Source organism: Myotis brandtii, unplaced genomic scaffold, assembly GCF_000412655.1.
Source record: "Myotis brandtii unplaced genomic scaffold, ASM41265v1 scaffold1671, whole genome shotgun sequence".
NCBI lineage: Eukaryota > Metazoa > Chordata > Mammalia > Chiroptera > Vespertilionidae > Myotis > Myotis brandtii.
This window is the reverse complement of record NW_005356135.1, coordinates 13,460-34,994: the sequence shown is the minus strand read 5'-3', so window position 1 is coordinate 34,994 and position 21,535 is coordinate 13,460. Positions and strand designations below refer to the sequence as shown.

General features: G+C 51.7%; 2 long non-coding RNA genes across 2 annotated transcripts in view; one reads left to right on the top strand and one right to left on the bottom strand.

Annotated features, from left to right (window-relative positions):
• LOC102254857 overlaps window positions 1-1,707 on the bottom strand; it is an 11,938-nt gene extending 10,231 nt beyond the window's left edge. The window contains exon 1 of the long non-coding RNA XR_001361383.1: window positions 1,477-1,707. This is a non-coding gene — a long non-coding RNA (uncharacterized LOC102254857). The remainder of the gene's footprint in view (window positions 1-1,476) is intronic.
• Window positions 1,708-12,736: 11,029 nt separating this feature from the next.
• LOC106725494 lies at window positions 12,737-19,018 on the top strand. Its single transcript, XR_001361382.1, has 2 exons — window positions 12,737-13,171; window positions 15,139-19,018. It is a non-coding gene; the product is annotated as an uncharacterized LOC106725494 (long non-coding RNA).
• Window positions 19,019-21,535: the final 2,517 nt, after the last annotated feature.

Here is a 21,535-nt window from a genome sequence, read left to right as displayed (position 1 = left end):
CGTACAGGCGCACGTACAGTGCGATTGAAACTTCGTGGCCCATGCACAGAAGTCGGTTTTCAGCCTGGGCGAGTCTATTTTGAAGAAGTACTGTTGATATTTGGCTCTGTTGACTAATGAGTTTGCCAACCATTGGTATAGACTCTATAGTATACACTCTATAGCAGGGGTGGGCAAACTTTTTGACTCGAGGGCCACAATGGGTTCTTAAACTGGACCGGAGGGCCGGAACAAAAGCATGGATGGAGTGTTTGTGTGAACTAATATAAATTCAAAGTAAACATCATTACATAAAAGGGTACGGTCTTTTTTTTTTTTTAGTTTTATTCATTTCAAACGGGCCGGATCTGGCCCGCGGGCCGTAGTTTGCCCACGGCTGCTCTATAGTATACACTCTATAGCAGGGGTGGGCAAACTTTTTGACTCGAGGGCCACAATGGGTTCTTAAACTGGACCGGAGGGCCGGAACAAAAGCATGGATGGAGTGTTTGTGTGAACTAATATAAATTCAAAGTAAACATCATTACATAAAAGGGTACGGTCTTTTTTTTTTTTTAGTTTTATTCATTTCAAACGGGCCGGATCTGGCCCGCGGGCCGTAGTTTGCCCACGGCTGCTCTATAGTATACACTCTATAGCAGGGGTGGGCAAACTTTTTGACTCGAGGGCCACAATGGGTTCTTAAACTGGACCGGAGGGCCGGAACAAAAGCATGGATGGAGTGTTTGTGTGAACTAATATAAATTCAAAGTAAACATCATTACATAAAAGGGTACGGTCTTTTTTTTTTTTTAGTTTTATTCATTTCAAACGGGCCGGATCTGGCCCGCGGGCCGTAGTTTGCCCACGGCTGCTCTATAGTATACACTCTATAGCAGGGGTGGGCAAACTTTTTGACTCGAGGGCCACAATGGGTTCTTAAACTGGACCGGAGGGCCGGAACAAAAGCATGGATGGAGTGTTTGTGTGAACTAATATAAATTCAAAGTAAACATCATTACATAAAAGGGTACGGTCTTTTTTTTTTTTTAGTTTTATTCATTTCAAACGGGCCGGATCTGGCCCGCGGGCCGTAGTTTGCCCACGGCTGCTCTATAGTATACACTCTATAGCAGGGGTGGGCAAACTTTTTGACTCGAGGGCCACAATGGGTTCTTAAACTGGACCGGAGGGCCGGAACAAAAGCATGGATGGAGTGTTTGTGTGAACTAATATAAATTCAAAGTAAACATCATTACATAAAAGGGTACGGTCTTTTTTTTTTTTTAGTTTTATTCATTTCAAACGGGCCGGATCTGGCCCGCGGGCCGTAGTTTGCCCACGGCTGCTCTATAGTATACACTTTATAGTATAGACTCTATAGTACAGAGAACCAACAGTGGAAACATGCCCTGCACCTGTGGCACTTCCCCCGGGGCCCGTGAGGCAGTGGATTTTTCATTTGCTACACATTGAAAACAAAAAGCAAAAGCTCACCGAAAGCCTTCTGTGGGCGGGAGAGGAGATTTATTCGTTTTCAGTCATTGGTTTGGGACCCTGAGTTTGTCCTTGAGATGGATGTCATCCTGGAACGCTAGCAACACAGGAAGCCGTGTCTCACGCGGGCAACAGGCTCTGTGACCTCAGTGAGTCAATGTATAATGAAACTCATTTACCACAGGCTCACTGGTATAAACAAGAATTAAATTCCTACAGCATCTCATTAACTTTATGATGGAACAACTTGAACAAATCGTTATTCAAAGGCATACATGGAAGGGCTGAAGGGCTTCTGAAGGTCGTTTATCCTCAGAAGGGTAACCGGGCCTGATAACCCCAAATAGACAGAAACCTGAACGTTCCGGGCTGGAAAAGAGGAAGCCCATTCCCTGGAAGGCAGGTCACTCTCACAGGTTCGCTGTCAGCTCTCTGACATGTCATCTGCTCTAAGGAGAGAGGAGGAGCCTCCTTCCAGGACTCCGGGAACAGGGCGACTCCTCTGGCCCAGAGGCCAATGACTGCTTGTTTGAGGGAAGTGTTGGGTAAAACGAAGCCGGCAGACTCTTGGCTACTTGATGCTTTAATTCCAAGCACTGGGAGTGCTGTGATGGCCAGGGATCCTTAATCACCCTGGCCACTAGAGGGCGCAAGACCTGGCTCCGAACCACCCAATGATTTGTCATTTCTGTCTAATTCAGTGGTCAGCAAACTCATTAGTCAACAGAGCTAAATATCAACAGTACAACGATTGAAATTTCTTTTGAAAGCCAAATTTTTTAAACTTAAACTATATAGGTAGGTACATTGTTATTAACTTAATTAGGGTACTCCTAAGGCTTAGGAAGAGCCACACTCAAGGGGCCAAAGAGCCGCATGTGGCTCGCGAGCCGCAGTTTGCCGACCATGGGTCTAGTTAATAGCCTGGCAAACAGGCAGGTAAAATGACCTTTTCAAAGGCAGTTGGGCCAAGTCAGAGCCCCTGAATGCCAACGCCATGAGCAAATTGGTAGGCTGACACTTGCCTCTCTCATCTCCCAAAAGTAAGCCCGCAGGTCTGTTCTCTCATTCAGCCGGTGCCTACTGAGCTCTGCTTGCACACCAAGCACTGAGCTGGACTCTGAATCCGACCTCTGTCCAGGCACAGCCTCTGCTCTCGGGAGCTCACAGGCTAGGTTGTTCCAGAGACAAGAGGGAAATGGCTCGTTGCCCTGAGTGGTTCCCGGGACCCTAAATCCAAGGTTAGGGAGCTGTGTTCTATAGTGAGCCTCCGGTTCTAGGCGTTAGGATCGCAATCTTAGCCATTTCAAGTGAGAGCATAGAGACCTCTGTGACTGGGATTTAAGGCAGTGGATTCTTGATGCTAAACTCTGGCCCCCCAGCTGGAGCTGAAGCTAGGACTTTGCTGGTTAAACCTGCAGCGGAGACCAGTTCTTCTGGGCCCACGCTTCCTCAGCTGCTCTCAGAAAAGGCCAGGCCCTGACAGAGAGCCCGTGGCAGGAGGAGAGCGATGGGATGGGACACTGCCCGTGCAGAACCCCGCTGGCACGTTGCCATCCTCCCTGATTGTCTGCATAGCTCGCTGTTTGCCGCCCCCCCCCCCCTTCCCACACCTCTCTTAGTTTGTGCAGACACGGGGTCTAGGTTATGTTGAAACTAGTATTGTAACCCAGTAGGCAATAATTTTCCAACCAAGAGGTCAGATTTTATTGTATTTTTTTTCACAATAATTTGACCGAGTGAGTAAATGGATGCCATGTTACAGCTCACTGCTTCCTAAGGAAATAGAACGCAATGGGGGGAAGAGGGATGGGACCCGCTTCTCCAGTTCCGAACCTTTGCACCAGGGGGTGCTGTCCATAGAGCAAACAGAAGTCTGGCGGGATCACCTGCTTGTTAAGGCACCGATGGGCGTGAACATCTATGTTCAACGGAATCGCTGGGACGCGGGGAATCTGCCGGGCCACTTGCTGAGCCAACTGCCCGCAGCACGGACGCTGAGGCAACACCAGGCCAGGCCTCTGAGGACCAGCGTGCCCTCCAGTCTCAGCCAATGCAGGGAGAGTCGTGCTGCTTCCAGAACACCCACACGAAGGGCAGTAGTGCCTGTTTCAGAGGCCAGAGGTGATGAGGACTGAGCTGGTCTGTGATGCCCTCTTTTTAACTTTTTTCTGGTATTTGCCCAGAGGCAGCCCTGATTAGAATAATCTTCATCAAGAACTGGAGGAAAAGGAAGATTGGTCCCGTGATTTGGTAACCGAGGCACGTCTAGGTAGTGAGAAGGCCGGGAGTTGTCTTGCTTTCCACATAGCCACGGGGCAGGCACTCCCGATGGACAACCATGGCCGTTTGGGAAGGGCGCGCTGGCTGGAAAGCCTTCCTCTGCCTCTCACATGGCGCTCACGGAGTCTTTTGGTTTTTCTGATCCTGTCCTCGCATCTGCAAGGGAACATCATCCCTGTCCTGTTTCCCGTGTGGAGGTGTCGCACCAGCGTATTGCTCATCTGTGTCGAAGTGCGTCACTTACCGCGGTCTGTGCAGACGTGGGTTTTGTGTGGGAGCTACGCCTGTGTCTCGCTTGTCTTCTGAATCCCGTTTTCGCTGAACGTTTACCTTTCTCAGCTGGTCCACCTGCTTCCCTGCCCTTCCCGGCCCTGACACCTAGGCAGGAGATTCCGAAAATAAGATCACTTTTGTCAACGGCTTATTTGTCTTTGGTTTTTAAAATATGCCCACTGTACAGGCCTTTTGGGTGTGGAGTTCTCATAGCAGCTTACTCACCGGCTAGCAGACATGCCGGCTTGAAACTCAAGGGCCTCTGCCTGCAGCTAACGTGGCTTCTACAACGCCGTCCCTGGCAGAAGAGGCCTGACCCTGCCTGCAGAGGTGGTGACGTAGGTGCCGAGAGCATAGTTCACAGAGAACAAACGAACAACAATAGCAAAGCCCACGACACACAAGCAGCAAAGCAAGAGGCTTTACAACATTTCCGTCTTCTTTCTCCAAACGCAGGGCTCCCTCACTTTCCTTCACTGTCCAGGACAGGCAGGTGGCTGAGTCCAGTTTGTTCTGAGCTGTGGTGGAGTTAGAATTACTGAGTCTCAAGATCAGATTTTAGACGTGGGTTCTCTATTTCCACGTTTCCCTCTTTGACTCCACCACGAACTTCTCTGATTCTAGTACATTCAGGAGGTCAGGCCAAGGTGGGAGGCACCAGGCCCTCGGCCCTCAGGATTCATGGGGACAAGGAGTTAATAGAAGTAGAAGATATAGGGGGGAAGGGCGGAAGGCTATCTCACTGAGAAAAGGAGGAAAAGGGAGGGGAAAGGAGAGTGAAGGAGTCAGGATGGAGGAGGAGGGAGGAACGTAAGGGTCAAAGGAGAAGACCCCTTTCTCCAGCCTCCTGTTGAGACAGAGCAGAAACGAATACTTTAGAGCAAAAGCAGCTGTGCCTGCATGCCCTCGGTTGCTCCACGTGTGGCTCTAAGAAGCCAGAGACTCCAGACCCCGTAGTCCCCCATTCTCTGCCGACACAAGAACCCAAAGCTGCTGGTCCTGTTCCAGACAGCAGGGCGGCGCACGCCAGTCCTCTCCTGGAGATCTAGAGCATCACAGCGCTCACTTGGGGCTGAGGAAGGGCAGGGGAGCCCTGGAACAATGCTGGCAAAGAGAACTTCCAGGCGCCTCTATGGAGGGAGAGGCTGAGGTGGAGGGATGGGAGTGGAGACCATGGCGTTGGAAGGCAAGGGTTTAGGTCTGTCGCTTATTAGCTGAGGGGCTTCTAGGCAGTGCTCAGTTTTTTACCTGTAAAACACATCTCCATCTTCATGCCTACCTATGGTTATCGAGTAACAGCTGCAAACCCTACAGTGCCCTGTGTATCTTTGATGGCACTTCTCACTGTCTTATGTTTAAATAGAGGCCCGACGCACGAAATTTGTGCAAGAGTAGGCCTTCCTTTCCCCGGCTGCTGGCACCAGCTTCCCTCTGGCACCCGGGACCCAGGCTTCCCTTGCAGCCCCAGCTTCATCCGGAGGTCATCCAGAAGGACATCTGGTCTAATTAGCATATTATGCTTTTACTAGTGGCCAGTGCACAAAATTCGTGCACTCGGTGGGAGGAAATTAGCATATTATGCTTTTACTAGTGGCCCAGTGCACAAAATTCATGCACTCGGTGGGAGGGTCCCCCAGCCTGGCCTGTGCCCTCTCACAGTGCAGGAGCCCCGCAATCGATCACCCCAAAGAGGTAGTCCCCACCCATCCATCTGGGGTTCCTCAATGGATTGCCCATTGAGGTAGGCCGGAGTCGGGGGTCCCACCTCTGTGGCACGTGCACACGGATCCACGGGAACCCCGGAAGACACACAGAGCAGCTGCCGGGACCCGCATCCTCCACTCGAGGTGTTGGGGACTCTCCGCCGGGACCCGCCTCCTCTGTGCATGCAACCATCTTGTGACGGTGTGAGGGTATCATGGCGTCAGGGCGGGACGACCACATAGGCTATTGTTAGTATAGATTATTATAGATATTAGAATAACTTATCTTCCATAGTAGGTTATGTGCTCAGGGAGGGCAAACACTTACAGACTCATTACCTGGCGTGGCACCTAGAATATGGCAGGCATAACAAACATCTGCAAGTGAGAGCTACGAATTCAATAACAAGGAAGGGAGGGCTTTCTCCTAGGTCGCTCTCTAGAAACCAGAATGCGGGCCTGGAGCGGGTCCGCTCCCAGTCAGGCTTGATGTGGCGAGTGTCATACTTCCCTGAAGACTGAGAAATGCCTGGGGACCATTTGCACATCCTAATTTTTTCATTGTCAATCAAGCAATGAACTCAATTTTAACATATTTTTAGATTAAACATATTTTAGTATCTTAAGACAAATGAAAAAATGAAATCTATAACAATCCTACTGTCAGGGAAGAAAAGTTTCTCTATCTTTCTGGGTCCTTCTGGCTGGTTTAAGAATTAAATTGACATGAGACAGATTAACTGGAGAACGTAAATTTAATTTCATACCTATGGGAGTTCCACAAGAATATGGGGTCCCCAAGGTCAGGAAATTGGGGCTCATAAGCGAGTCTGGACTAAGAAGAGGTAGGAGTCTGGGACTTCACAGGGAAGAAGGTCATTCACATGGAGATAGAAAGACGAATGTTTGGCAAATGCTTGCCGGGCGATGCAGAGACAGTGGGACAGAGAGAGGTCTGCTCCAACGAGCCCTTCTGGGCTCCTTCCTGTCTACTGCACCTAATTCATGTTACACTGTTGTTGTCTGTGGTGAAGGGGGACCTATCCCTTCTCAGAATAGGCCCCCCTATCTAAATCCTTTTAGGCAGCCCTTACCATTTTGGCTCAGTGAATAGAGCGCTGGCCTGCAGACAGAAGGGTCCCACATTCGATTCTGGTCAGGGGCAACTGATCGATGTTTCCCTCTCATCAATGTTTCTAACTCTCTGTCCCTCTCCCTTACACTCTTTAAAAAAAATCAATAAAATATATTTTAAATAATAATAATAATAAATAAATTATTTTAGGCAGGTAGGGGGCAGGTCAAAATTTCTTTTTGAGTTTTTGTTTCCTAAAAATAATCAGCTTAAGATGATCCTTAATGCCAAAGAGACTTACGCTGGGTGGCAAAGTCCTGCCCCTTGATACCACTCAGTGTAACATAGAAAATTACACCACACACACACACACACACGCACACACACATACACACACACACACAGTTGTAATGTTAGTGTATGTGCTATGCCATTCCACTTGCAGCAAATGGATACAAAAATAACCATAAACAATTTAAATATGTAGTAGATGTAAGCTTATATTTTTAAATAGCTGCATTTCTCCTCTGGGTGAAAATACCATAATTTTCTAGTCATTCCAAGGTTTGATATTTTAGTTGTTGCCAACTTTTCACTGTGAAATAAACATTCTCTCTTGCATAAGAAATAATTATTTGTAGTGATTTTAGAAGTCTAAAGCAATTTGTTGATTACGTTCCATGCGGGGCACTTTACTGTAGTGGAGAGAGGGAGAGCCATGGAGTGTGTGCTATGCTTCCCCTTTTGCACAGGAAGAATGGAAGCCTAAGCAGTCAGAGCTTGGCTAAGTCACGCGGCAGGTGAATGTAGAGCGAGGGTTTGTTCTCAGATCTGCCCGACTCCCAAGCCCCTGTTCTTCCAAACCACAGATCTCTTAGGAGCAGGACTGCAGGGTCAGAGGAATAACTAGCTTAGGGCTCGAATGCCATGTCTCCAGGTTGCTCTCCAAACGCTCTGTGCTACCATATGAAGGCCCACGCCGTGAGTATACGATTTCCCCCTTAATATTGTCCGACTTCATTTTTTAAGCTAAGAAATTCAAAGACCCACAGCCACTGTTTTTATTACCTTATAGCCCTGCTTTTACTCCGAATCCACCTTGAACTTGAGCATGACCTGCCTGGCGCGGAGCATCAATTATATGATAGTCTGCCCTGAGCTCACCTGTTCCTGGGTTTCAGCCCTTCCCCAGGGTGAGGCTTGTGGTTTCCTACCTCCACACCAGAGCGGAGAGGAGTTACACCTCCTCCTCTGTTTATTGTCACCCCCTTTCATGGCCTTCATCGCTGAGAAATGCAGCAAAGCGCATTCTGTGGGAATGAGAGACGGGCACTCTGCTGCTCTGTCCCCCCCACCCCCCACCCCCACCCCGGCAGCAGCAGCGCTGGGGCAACAGTGAATACATGGGAAAGTGTCTTGAGTAAAGAAACGATCAACCAGCATCAGGAAGTGTAGCCATGAGAGAGGGGGCCGCTGGAAACTTCCACAGAACCCGGGACCACATTCCACTCTTTTCTTTTGAAATTCCGGGGTCAGTTTCATGTCCATTAAGTGCATGGGAGGGGTCAGAGAGAGAGAGCTTGGGGTCCCCTCCACGGGTTCCTCACTGAAGAGCCGCAAGACCCGTGTGATGAGCAAGGCCCCTTGAACTACCAGCTTCTGCCCTTTGCTCCACTGGTCAGGCGGGGCTCTGAGTGTTTGCTATGAATACAGTCTCACTTCCGGCCCTGTGATGCCCGTGAGGGTTCTACACATGCACACATACAACAACACACACTGCCGCTGCGGTCGCTCAGCCAGGGGTTAGGTTGGTATCTTGTTACTGAGGCTTGTTTGGGGTTTTCTCTTGCACCCGCCTCTTTTGTAAGCTTTCGAAACAAATGAAATGGTTTATCTCTAGTTCAAAGAGGATTTTCCCTGCCGCTGACTATGCTGTAATATAGCTCAGTCAAGGCCTCGCGCTCCGCATGCAGTGAGTCTCCGCAGTGGGTGGGGGCTGTGCGCCCTGCGCATGTCACCCACCTGCATTTCAAGCTGTTACGTTGACCTAGTCTTTACGCATCTCCTGTGTGTGAGTGGAGAGCTACTGGAATGATCGGGGGGTTCATACATGCGCCTGTGGGGCACTGTGCAGAGTGGGTCTTTGTCGTGCGCTGTGGTGTGAGGACAGAAAGCCCAGAGCCCGCCTTCTAACTCCTGTGGAGTGAGAGGGAGACGGTGACGGAGTCAGAGCCCTTCCCTGTGAGGGAGCCATGACGCCTCCTCTTGCTGTTTCCTTAAGAAATCCGAGGTGCCGAGAGCCCAGCGTGCCACTCACACTGGTAACAATAACAATGACAACCATGCGGTCATACGTGTACCATGTGTCACGTGTCTGTGCAACCAGACGCCCCTTGCTGCCCCACGTCCATGATGCCAGCTGTGTGTACATGCGATGCTATCACACACGATTGCAGGCATGAAATAACTCGCCGTGGCCGTCTCCCAGCACTCAGTATAGACGGGGGGCTATGTTAAGTGCTTTCTGTGTAGTGTCTTATGTACTTCTCACCAGCCCATGAGGTGGGCACTGCGCTCATCCATCTCATTTTTCTCGTGGGCTCACTGAGCCACTGAGAGGCTAATTAACTTTACTGCACGGTGGACCTGGGTTTAACCCAGACATCTTAATTCCAGAATACTTGCACTTAATTGCTAGTCACACTGTCTCTCTTGAGGAAGTGAATGAATATCCTAAGTTTAACATAATTGGAAAATGTGCTGTAAATGTCACGGATGTGCACATGTTTGCCAAGCTTTGGGAGCCCATATTGCAGGCATGAAATAACTCGCCGTGGCCGTCTCCCAGCACTCAGTATAGACGGGGGGCTATGTTAAGTGCTTTCTGTGTAGTGTCTTATGTACTTCTCACCAGCCCATGAGGTGGGCACTGCGCTCATCCATCTCATTTTTCTCGTGGGCTCACTGAGCCACTGAGAGGCTAATTAACTTTACTGCACGGTGGACCTAGGGTTTAACCCAGACATCTTAATTCCAGAACACTTGCACTTAATTGCTAGTCACACTGTCTCCCTTGAGGAAGTGAATGAATATCCTAAGTTTAACATAATTGGAAAATGTGCTGTAAATGTCACGGATGTGCACATGTTTGCCAAGCTTTGGGAGCCCATATGCTCAGGCTATGTATGTGCATATTTGCATTGATCTCAAACAGGTCCCGTGCTGGTGCTAGGAACTCATGCGGTATGCACAGTGTGGGTGTATGAGTGAGCTCTCAAATCTGGACCAAGATGCTGCCATTGAAGATCAAGATCATTCCGCACGAGAGAAAGGACAGGCTAGGGTGGGCGAGCTGCGCTCCGCCTCAGGTGCTCCCAGCGCAGTGACTGCTCACCTGTGTGCCCTTAGATGACCTTCCCAAGCCTCGCCTCTTCTCACTTGAAAGTGGGGAGAACAAACGGCTCCCTAGATTGCCTTGAAGAGTCACTGAGATCACACCGGTTCACAGTAAGTGTGTGGTCACTGTTAGCTGCTTTTATCATGATTACGTTTGGACATTCGTCTGATTTAAATAGAAATTTCCCACCTTCCGCATAGAACCTGTGCACAAAGGTTGCTCTTTGTAACATTTCCCCTCGGAAAACAAATGGTTCCTGCACCTGCGCCAAACACTTGCCCCTGCGAGGTGCTTAGGGCCAGTAACACGGGAACAAGTTACTTTGCGTGAGTGGAACGTAGGAGGACGCAGTTAGGGAAACAGTGCCAGGAGGCACGGAGGAGTTTAGCCTTTAGAAGTGTGTGGTGACCTCTGTAAATCTAGAGCTGTTCTTTTCTAAATTTATTTTTCAATTACAGTTGACATACAATATTACATTAGTTTGGGGTGTACGATGTATCAATACGACTGTTCTTCCAATAAAGTTTATTTTTTAAAGAGTATGTGATAAGCCCTGGCCGGTTTGGCTCAGTGGATAGAGTGTTGGCCTGCAGACCAAAGGGTCCCAAGTTTGATTCCAGTCAAGGGCACGTACCTTGGTTGCAGGCTCCTCTCCAGCCCAGGCCCTGGTCGGGGCTCGTGCAGGAGGCAACCAATCCGTTTGTTTCTCTCACATCGATATTTCTCTCTGTCCTTCCCTCTCTCTTCCACTCTCCCTAAAAACCAATGGAAGAATATCCTCGGGTGAGGACTAAATAAAAAGAGGTGCGTGGTAAGAGCTGAGTCCGGCAGCAGCGGCCTAGGCCCCGTCTCTCGGCTCTGCGTTCACTCCCGGAACCGGCCCTCCTGCGGCTGCCTCTGATGGAGCCCACAGCGCTCAGTGACATGAGGTGCCTGAGTCCCTCCCCTGCCCCCCGGGCACGGCCAGTCCTGGAAGCCGGCCGGTGAGGGACTCTCAATTAAGCAACAAAAGGGTCTGTGATAAGATGTTTCTAGACCCAGCTCTCCCGCAGTGAATGGATTAGCTTCCTCCTTGTAGCACAGCAAACGGCCACAGAGGAGTTCTTGAGCCTCGTTCCTCATCTATGAGAAGTGGGGCTGGCTTCCTAAGGTGTTTTCCCGCTTTGAAACTGAGGTGGAGCGAACAGACATTTAGGGGGAATGAAATGGCTCAGTGGGGCTTCGTCGGGGTTGGCGGGCGTCCTGGGGACGAGCAGGGGTGTGAGAGAACCGTTGTTTTCCGGGCGCAGGGAGCCCTGGCACCGAAGTGGCCCGAGAGCCCTGAGGGAGGCTGGGAATTCGCTTGTCTGGAGGTCTTGAGGGAGAGGATGGTTGATCTGAGGCCTCAGCAGTAAGCGAAGGAGGGTTGGTGGAACGGTTTCTTTAGGGCTGATAGCTAAGCAGCTGTTTGCAGAGGCATTCTTGTTCCTTCCGGTAGGTGCTCCCTGACGAGCTCCCAACGCCTGCACCTGAGAAACCTGCGCTTTCGCTCGTCAGGAATGCGTGTTCCGGGCAAAGAGTCCATCCTGGCGGCCTCTCGGGGCTCCTGTGAGGCAGGCTTCGTGCAGCGAGCACCGGAGGGAGGAGTGACCATGCCAGAGCTGTCCCTGAGGGCGCTGGGGGCTCTCCAGGCATCACAGCCCAGGCGCACTGCGGGCAGGAGTCCCCAGCGGGCAGGCTGGGAGCTAAGGGCATTGCCTGCCTCTCCAAACCTGGCCTGTCCTCCGCCTTCCCATTCCTCACCCACTTCAGTCTCAGCTGGGACTGAGCTTGTGCGCCAGGCCCAGTGGCTTGGTGATCGATGGCAGCGAAGGGTGGGGCGGGAATCCTGCCGTGGTGGCATCTATAGTCGAAGGGAGGAGGACGTTGCGAGGGATGCGGTGGAGGGTGGCAGGTGCAGTGCAAAGGCCGTGTGGGCCATGGCCCGGCATGTTTCATCCCACGAAGGACTGTTTCAGTGAGCGCGGAGGACATTCTCAAAGGAAGAGAGCGGGAGTCATAGGGACAAGGAGAGCAGCGACAGCCTGTGGGGCCTGTGGGGAGCCGGGAGCCTGTGGAGTCCCTAGAGCTTTGGACCGGAATTGCCCTCCGGAGTCCTCTGCTCTCACCTGGGAGCGATTGATCGTCCCCCACTCAGTCGCTGCTGAGGGGGAACTAACTCTCATTTGTTGCCCTCCGGAGTCCTCTGCTCTCACCTGGGAGCGATCGTCCCCAGCTCAGTCTCTGCTGGGGCGTCGCTGACGCTGCCGTTCATTTGGGGGCTGTCTGGTCGCTGGAGGAAGTGGCTCTCTCTAAGAATCTTGTGTGTGAGGGAGGGAGAGCGGAGGAGAAAATAGGAGGGAGGAGAAGGGGGAAGGGGAGGGGAGAGGGAGGAAGAGGCTGCTCATGTTCACCTTAATGAAGCCTTCTGTGAACTGGGATGCTAGTGGGGTCTGCCTGCAGGACTGGGGAGGTGGGGGGCGGGGGGCACTGCGTGCTGACTGGCTGCTCCTGGAGTTGAGCTGGGAGATGCAGTCATGGTGGATGGGGTCCAATGTGCTGGCTCCAAGGTCCAAGGACTCCAGAGCCCACTTGCACAGAATGCGATCATGTGAGCAGACTTTGCCCTGCCTGGCAGGCGCTAAGCCACTCCTTACAGCATCCTGGACACAGTCCGCGCTGCGCTGGAAGCTAAACGAGAACCCGAGACCATGCAGAAGTGACTTTTAAAGGCCTTTCCGTGCTTGCTAAGCCACCATTTCGGCAGGGGTGGCAAGCCTCATTTTAAGCAAACCCCCTTGTAAGAGGCCCGCGGTCCCTCCGCTGTGCGCTTGAGGGGCCACCTGGAGCAGCGGGGGGACAGCCCTGAGTGACAGGGGCCTCCTCCAGGCAGCACCTGCAGAGCCCTGCTGACGCCCTCAGATCCACAGGTTGACTTCTGAACAGGTAAGAGGGGTTAGAAACACTTAGGTACAAATGAGGAATTAGAACTACACCGCCTTTATTTGTTGCAAATGAGAAACCGCTTCGGTGGCCCGAGTGGCCCGAGTATGCCATAAAAATATTTCTTGCACGTTTTTCTAGCAAGTGAGTTCTGCTAAATAACTGGGATGGCGTTTCTTTTAAAAATACTTAGAATTCAGTAGGAACCCCCAAGAAAGCTGATACCAACTTTGTGGCATGTTTTACTTAAGGAACAAATAAAAACTGACCGAATTAAACAGGGAAACCAAGTGCATCCGTTTGCAGCATCATAATCCCAAATATTAGTTTATTTACCAAATTGCAAATCAAATTAAAGTCTTCACCACAAGTGACAGAATCCGTTTGAATGGGGCTGAAAATTATGTTTTACAGGAAATTAAGATAGACTAACACAGTGGAGTGGAGAAAACACTGGTTTTGGATTCAGAATACTGGGTGTCAATGTAAGAAACATTCAAACCTGCAGAGAATTTTTGTGAGTTTATCTGAGCCAACTGTCAACAATTGCCAGGAAGCAAAATCTCAAGGGGTTGAGATAATGCTCCAGAGAAGCGCCGTTTAGCTCGGCGGTCGCCAGGCTTTCGGACCTCGCGGGCCACCAGTGGTCTGTGGACCGACAGTTGGCGACCGCTGGTTTAGAAGATGTAAGTGGGTTACATGAAACCCATTGGTGATAGGCTAGGAGGTGAGAGAAAGCAAGGGGGGGCGGGTGTGCCTCGGGAATGGATAAAAGTAAAGTGATAAACACACAGGTGGGTACAGCACAGTTAACAGTCAACAATGATCAATGACAATGAGGGGATTTGGGGTCTCCGTGATGCCTGTGCTTGGAGGGGTCCTTTAAAAGGAAATTACTTTGACATTCCAAAGGTATGATGCTAACAGACAGGCTTAATGAAGGTGCAAATTGACCTTTGTCAGGGAAGGTTATGGCCTAGGACATGACTACCCACCATAAACTGCTTTTAGCCAGAGAGCTTTCAGTTCAGACCATCCTCTGTGGTTCCTTTCCGTCCCCGCGTTTGTAAGGCCACCTGAGCCTGCCAGGTCTAGTGTGTGGCCCCTCCTCATACATGGGGATGGGAATCACATCTTGATGCCTAAAGTTCCTAATCAATCTGGGCCTCGGTTTCCTTACCTCTAAAATGGGGGAAATGACCCTTACCTGATAGGTCAAGTTTAGGACTTTTATAAGGCCTAACTGAGACAATGCAGTGCGTGGCTCAAGAAATTTTACCGAAGCAAATTTCCATTTGGCTCAAGTCCTCGCTACTCTCTCAGCTTTGAACTGAAAGGGTGAGAGCTTGGGAGTTGATTACTGACAGACACACTCTATTGAGTTGTGCACAAGTCAAGCAACACTTCAATGCATCAGGGAAAGTTCCCACAGAAAGGAATTCTATTTCCAAAGCAAGGAACCATCCTGTTCTATCTTTTGTGCCAACCTCCAGGGTCACATGTTGGGATTCGTTCTAGTGAGTATTCGTGTTTGATTAGCTTCTTGCTCTGTGCAGGCTTATGAGGGAATTAGATGCAGAAAGAATGTGTTCCCACAAAAGCAGAAGGAGTGTTTGGACTCCTTGTGCCATTTGACTTTTAATTCTTCTTGGCTGTAGAAATGAGGCAGGATAGAAAGGGGAAATCCGACCAGTGGAATGAGGAAGCAGGATCCCACCTCCTCTCACCAGAACTGCACCCCCTCTGTGTGATCCAGGGAACTGGTTAATGGCAGGAACCCCTGGTGGTCCCTGGTCTTGGAAGTCACAACAAGGCTCCCTCCCAACCAGAGGTGGAGACAGAACTTGGAACCATCCACCCCCACCCCCACCGTGGGAACAGTAAAATCCCAAGAACTAATTAGCTTCGTGAACAACGCCCTCTCAGGGTGGCCCGGGCCCACTGCTGGGTGCTTTTCGCTTCTTTCACAGCTGCGCCTGCGCCCGGCCTTCTCTCGCTCCACCTGAATGACACTTGCTTTACTCTCACTCCGATTCGTCCTGGACATCTTTCCGGGAGGGTCAAGGTCCTGGAGGTCCCTGACCCCTGCGGAGGCCGGGCCAGCCCAGGTGCGGAAGCGGCCCAGTAACAGAAATACTATTTCCACAAGGTGTTCCATTCACAGAAAGCAGCTGGAGCTCCAGCCTTATGACCTTGGTCCAAGATTTATCTCACCTGTGCGTCAGTTTCCCATCTGTGACCACGGGGGGACAGGCTGGGAGAAGAATGGGCATTGTACTGAACACCCACTGTTTCTCCCAGGCCTAGAATCCTCAGGAAGGCCTACTGCTCAGACAGGTTTCCAGCTCCCACAGTTACTAGCCTTCCAGCTCACTTCAGGGGAGGGGTTGAAGGTGTGAACAATGAAGTGTTTTCTTTCCTGAAAAATCAAAGCCACACGGTCACTCAGTGTTTAGTGACCTGTCATGTTTATGGGGACCATGCAAGTTACTCAACAGGCGTCTTCCTCATAGAGTGTCACTTACTAAATTCGATTAATTGAATAAAAATGTTCATACGTGTAAAGGAACAATCTATTTTAATGAACCGCTTTTGTAAAACAGGGATTTGTATTCTATGATCATTCCAACTCAAACATTTAAAAGATAATCTGCGTTTTCATACACAATTGCTTAAACCTTTCCAGTTCAGAGACTCAGAGCTACAGTAGAGCCTCTAGGGCTCACTCAGCATAACCAATCCCCAAATCCCAGCTTCAGGATTAAAATGCCCCGCAGCCCATGGATCGAGGGGGATTGTGAGGTCAGTCTCAGCTCCTAGAGGAGGGGTGGGGTGCGGGCGCTGGGCTTGCAAACAGGACAGCTCAGACCACAGCAGGGGGGGGGCAACAGCTCTTCAGGAAAAACTGGAACATGGGCAGTGTGACTTTCACTGCCCAGAGCCGGGCCAGATGCAGAATTGTACAGGAATGAGCTACTTGCAGGTGCTCCCTCCAGATGCTAACAGCTCAGGGGCAGAGGGAATGGCTCAGAGCTGGGCTCCAGGGGCCGCTCCAGGAAACCCTCGCTGAGCCAGCCTTCTCGAGCTCCTTCCTGTGCCATAAGAAAACAATTCTCATTTTTTGTTTGAAATGTAAAAACTAATATCCCCCTGGCGCTTGGCACACTTGCTGTTTTATGTCATCAGAACAAACTGGGCAACGGTGACAGCCCAGTGTTACCCCTCGGGCAGCGAGTTAGGCTGCTCTGCTCAGCCCGGAGGCAGCTGGAAGCTGCGGCTGCTGGAAGCTGCGGCTGCTGGAAGCAGCTTCCCATCTGGGTCTGGGTCCGCTGGCCTGGCCAGTGAAAGGCGCTCCTTTCCTGACGGGAGGGAGGGGGTCTGGTCAGAAATGAAAGGTTCGGGCTGGCTCTGGACTTGATAGGAAGCATTTCCCAGAGCTGTGAGCCGTTCTTCATGGCGGCTCAGCTTCAGTCCCCACTCTGCGTCTTGGCCTCTGCACACAGAGCCCTCTATCTCCGTGAAGCCCTCCTGGTTCACATGTGATCTCGGTAAATTTCTGTTTAAAAAAGTCCCGTGTCTCCGTTGTCTAATTCCAAAACCAGACGCACAGCAGAGATAAAGTGATGGTCAGACCAGCTCTCGGGAGTCTGCGTTGGTTCTGGAGCTCTGAGCTCACCAGGACGAATCCCTCCGGCACCGCTGGCCCCGGCGTGCCCTTCCCGGGCCTGGAGCACAGCCTGCACAGTGATGCGTGTGGAGTGGGTACAAGGAAGAAGGTTTATAGTCGACGTGATCTCTTGCTCTCATTTCTCACCCAACGGAACGTCATGATCCAGCGAACTGTTCTTTCTGTGATTCCAGGAATACACGCGCCGTCTCTGACACGCCAGCCAGTGCCTTTGTGTTGAGTGGCGAGCGCTCCTCGTCCCCGCCAGTTTCTGGTGGCAGTGGGCTTCTTGCGATGTCCCAGGAAAAAGCACTTTCTAAGACGCACGTGGGAGGATGAGTGCGTTGTAGGAAGCTTTATGTCTGTGGAATTAACCCCTCCGTCCCACCAAGGAGAACTTCCGCCTGTGCCTTCAGCAGGGCTAGGATCACAGCCAGGCCCGGAGCCTCTGTTCCAGGTCGGAGCAGGGTCCAGACGGCACCGGCTGGCTTGGCTTGTGCTCCTGCTGCGGTCCACCGGCCCCTTGCGTGTAGGGCCACACGGCTATGGAGGGGACACGGCAGGAGCAAAGCCAAAGGAACCAGAGCCAAGAGGGCAAACTTCTCTGGTTGGGGCTTATGTATCCCCAAATTTTCAAGGCTTGCAGTGCCCTGTCCCCTCTAGTCAATGACCTCTGTTCCAGGTTTGACTGACAGGCATCTTCCCTAATCACTCCCACTTCCCTGTGCAGGCACCCAGCTTCCCTCTGTTGGACCCCTTGCCCAGGTGACTTGCAGGGAACGGGCTGGTGGCTCCCTGGGGAGGGTGAAGTTGCAGCTTCCTGGTGAAGCTGCCCAGTGACCAGGCCTGTCCTGTCTGGCCTCCTTTGCTCCTTTCCGATTACGAAAAACCAGCTAATTACAATGTACCGCTTGCACATGTGGTCCCTCGGCAGGGACGCAAGCCCCGGAGCTCTCCCTGGGACACTCTGCTCACCTGCGTGGAGCTGCCTCCTCTGCGAAGTCCTCTGGGCGCACCTGCACCTGCTGCGCTCCCACGGAAGTGGACTTTCTTACCCAAGTGCAGTTCTTGCGCTGGCTTTCTGCTTCTCCCTCCCCCAGATTTGAAGCAACTGAGGCCACGGTCACCTTTGACAGGCACTGGAGAATTATTTTGTGAAATAAATGAACAGTTTTACCGAAACTTTCAAAAACCCTTTACAGTGCCCAGTATTCTGGTGTGTGTAGAGTTTGGGCTTATTCAATATTTTTGATTGATTTGCTAGATTACCAGGTGCTGCCACGCTTCAATTTTCTTAGCAGATACAGGCAGAATCTCATTTTAACTGTCATAATCACACGGGTACATTTTGTTCCTTTGAAACATACATCTACCAACAATAAAAGACACACAAACACACACACACACACACACACACACACACTACTTTTCACATCCCAACTCCAGGTCCCAGAACAGAGTTTAACATGCTGTTTGAGAGGAAATAGATGTCTCTCCTTCATTTTACTGCCTGATTTCTGGAAAGAGCAGGTAATTGCGCGGCCTCCATTTGTTCATTTCCTACTTACTCTTTAATGTACAGCAACTGCATCCCTCCTGAGTGGTTCTCTCAGAGGCTCAGTGACTAATTACAAAATCGAATAGAATTATAGCAGACGTCCTCCTGCCTGGCTTCATCAAGCACTGGCACCGTCGATCTTTTTGAAATGCGGTCTAACGGAAACGCATGAGTTTCAAAGACCCAGTTTAAATGTGAGTACCTGTGTGAACTTCGGGCAAGTCCCCTTAAACCTATCATCATCCTCCAACAGCACTTTCGATGTCTGTTCTGGGTGGGTGGAAAGTCAGATGGGATTCTGTGTGTGACGCACGGAGCATCCCTCGACGTCCACCATGGCTCCTTGGTCTTCTTCCAATTGAGGTATCTGAAGAAATCTTCACAGGCGTCCCTTTGTCCTGCCCACCCTCTCATTCCACATTTTTCTCCCGCCCTGTTTCAGATTCTCTCTTACCTGGACTGTGTGCATATATATACTTGATATTCCAAAAGTATGACTGATTGATAGCAGCCTCTGAACTGGCCTGTGGGTCCTGACTTCGGCTTCTCCTGTACATGTCACACACTGTCTCCAGGACTGATTTCTTCAGTGCAGGTCAATAATGCCATTGCCCCCTCCCCCGCCAAAGCAAAGCAAAAACACAAAACTTGAATAGCATCCCATTGTCTAAAGAATAAAATCCAAGCTGGTAACGCTCACTGCACTCTGACCTCCTGCCCAGCCTCATGCCCTGTCCTCCCATGTGCCCGGACTTCTCTCCCTCGTTTCCAAACCTCTCCATGAGTTCTATTCCTCGGTGCCTTTACTCAAACTGCTCCTTTATTCCAGAATGTCCGCTTCCTCATTTCCACTGAAATTCAGACTGTAGGGCTTAAATGCCAATCCCTCCCCATGCCTGCCTAGACCAGCTCTTTCCCTCTGGCTCACATGTATCTCTTTCTACTCACACCCTGGGAGCACCTGCCTTTTGCACTTAATTAACTCTGCCTGCCAGGCTGCGCTCCATGCACACACGGTCTCGCTCGCTCTCTGCCCCCCGCGTGGAGCTCTCTGCTCAGGAGCTCGCTCCACGCTCTAGCTTAGCAGCTCCTCAGAGCACTGGACTGAATTGAAATTCAACATGAGCCGTCCTGTTTCCCAACAAGGGTCTTGTAAAGGAGCCTTAATTAGGTGTAACCAGGACAGACTTGGATGGCCCTTCCTTTGTGCCAATGCTTCTTAGGGCAGACACTGTTCTACTGTCACAGCAACCCGAGGAGGAACGGAGACAGGCCAGTTAAACCCGCAGTCGCCAACCTTTTGGACCTCACGGACCGCCAGTGGCAACCGCTGAGTTAAATAACTTACCCCCAAGCCAAACACTAGTGAGTGCAGGAAGGGGCCTAAACCCCCACAGCGTGCACGTCCGTGGGTCTGGGCACTTCATCACCAGTGGGCCGTGCAGTGGCATTTGGGGCCTTCCCCGCGGAGAGCAGCAGGTACCCAGAGCGCCCGCCTGCTCCTAGGGGCGTGCGGGGGACGGAGGGAGGGCTCAGCACGCCTCTTCCAGCCTGGTTGGCACAGACTGTCCTCGTAAGACTTAGAGGACACACATGATGTCAGTCTGCGCCTGGGTGTCCTGGTGTCAAGCACAGGGCAGCCGAGTGTTGTGCAAACATTGTCCTTTGACTCCCACGCGTTTTGATGAGCAATAGACCAGGGAGGCTTATCGGTGACAGTCATCCCGGGGCGACGTCACTGCTCGCCCTGGCCCTGCTGAAGGCGAGGGACGCTCTGCCGACCTTGTGCGTCCCCCGCTGAGGTCCCCTCGCCTCTGGCCGCGGAAGGAGGAGCTGGGCATGGTGGCCAGTCCGCTGTGCTTTAGGTAAACTGTGTTTCCAGCGGCAGGATTGAACACCCAGGCCTCCTGACTCCTCAGCAGCGGCTCCTCCCAGAAGGGAGATGCGGGGAGGGGTTGAAGCATCCAGGCTCCCATACGCCCCATGCCCGTTCCCTGCCCATCAGCCTGTTCGCTCCCTGTATTTCTCTCTCATATGCAAGATATTAAAGCTGCTTGTGGGGTTCAGGGAGGTGCTTAGTATCCAGCCATCAAAATGCCTGGGGCCAGAAGTATGTCCGTTCAAATGAACTCTGTTTTAGGGATAAATGAACTGCTTTTTTTTTAAGAGAGAAAATCTGGGTCTTACAGACCCACAATGATAGGGAGGGGCCTGGGCCTTTACGAGGAAGGCCTCCTGTCACTGCCTCTCACTAGGCTCCAGGCACCTGTAGAGGTGCAGAGGAAGCCACTCCAGCCCTGCTGGGCATCCGCTCAGTCTTTACCCGGCCTTACTCTCCCACAGTGAGCTGCACACACACTCATTTCCTCTTGCTCAGCAACAGGAGAGCCGAGGACAGCATCTGGCCATCCTTCATTCGGACCCGAAGACAGTTAATAACAGGACTCCGCAGCACCCTTCGCATTTCCATGTTTCCCGCATCCCCCTCCCCCCACCCCACCCCCAAGAAGAAGACAGTTAATAACAGGACTCCGCAGCACCCTTCGCATTTCCATGTTTCCCGCATCCCCCTCCCCCCACCCCCCAAGAAACAAGCTCCACCTCACGGCTGCCCACCTGGCTTCTTGCCCGTGCCCAGGGGCCAGACCTGGGGTTTGGCCATTCGGATGTGGTGGACAGAGACTGTGCTGGGAGGGTGCCTTGCACACAGTCCTGGGGGACGGTCCTGTCTGTGCTGCTCGCGATCGCCTGCCCTTGGCATCCTGGGCCCCCCCGGGGGGGGGGGGGGGGGGGGGGGGGGGGGGGGGGGTGCTGCCCCTTCTCTCCCTCTCCCTTGGATGCCACCCAGGAGAATCAAGCTTCACAGCTGTCACTTTCACTTCCGTCCCCCCTGGAAGTCTCAGCTGAATAATGGCTGCGCAGTCGTGGGCCTCAGAAGTAATAGACAGGTGCTGGGTGTCTTGTGTCTGCAGAAAAGGGAGCCTGAACAGCTGAGAATAAACAACAGTTGCCTGGTAATATGAACTCCTCGCATGTAAAGTCAGAGGCCGGCAGCCCGTGGCGGGAGGGGCGGCCAGGTTGTGCTGGCACCACCTGTGAGGGAGGCCAGAGGTGAGGTGTTTCCCAGGGAACCAGGGAGAAG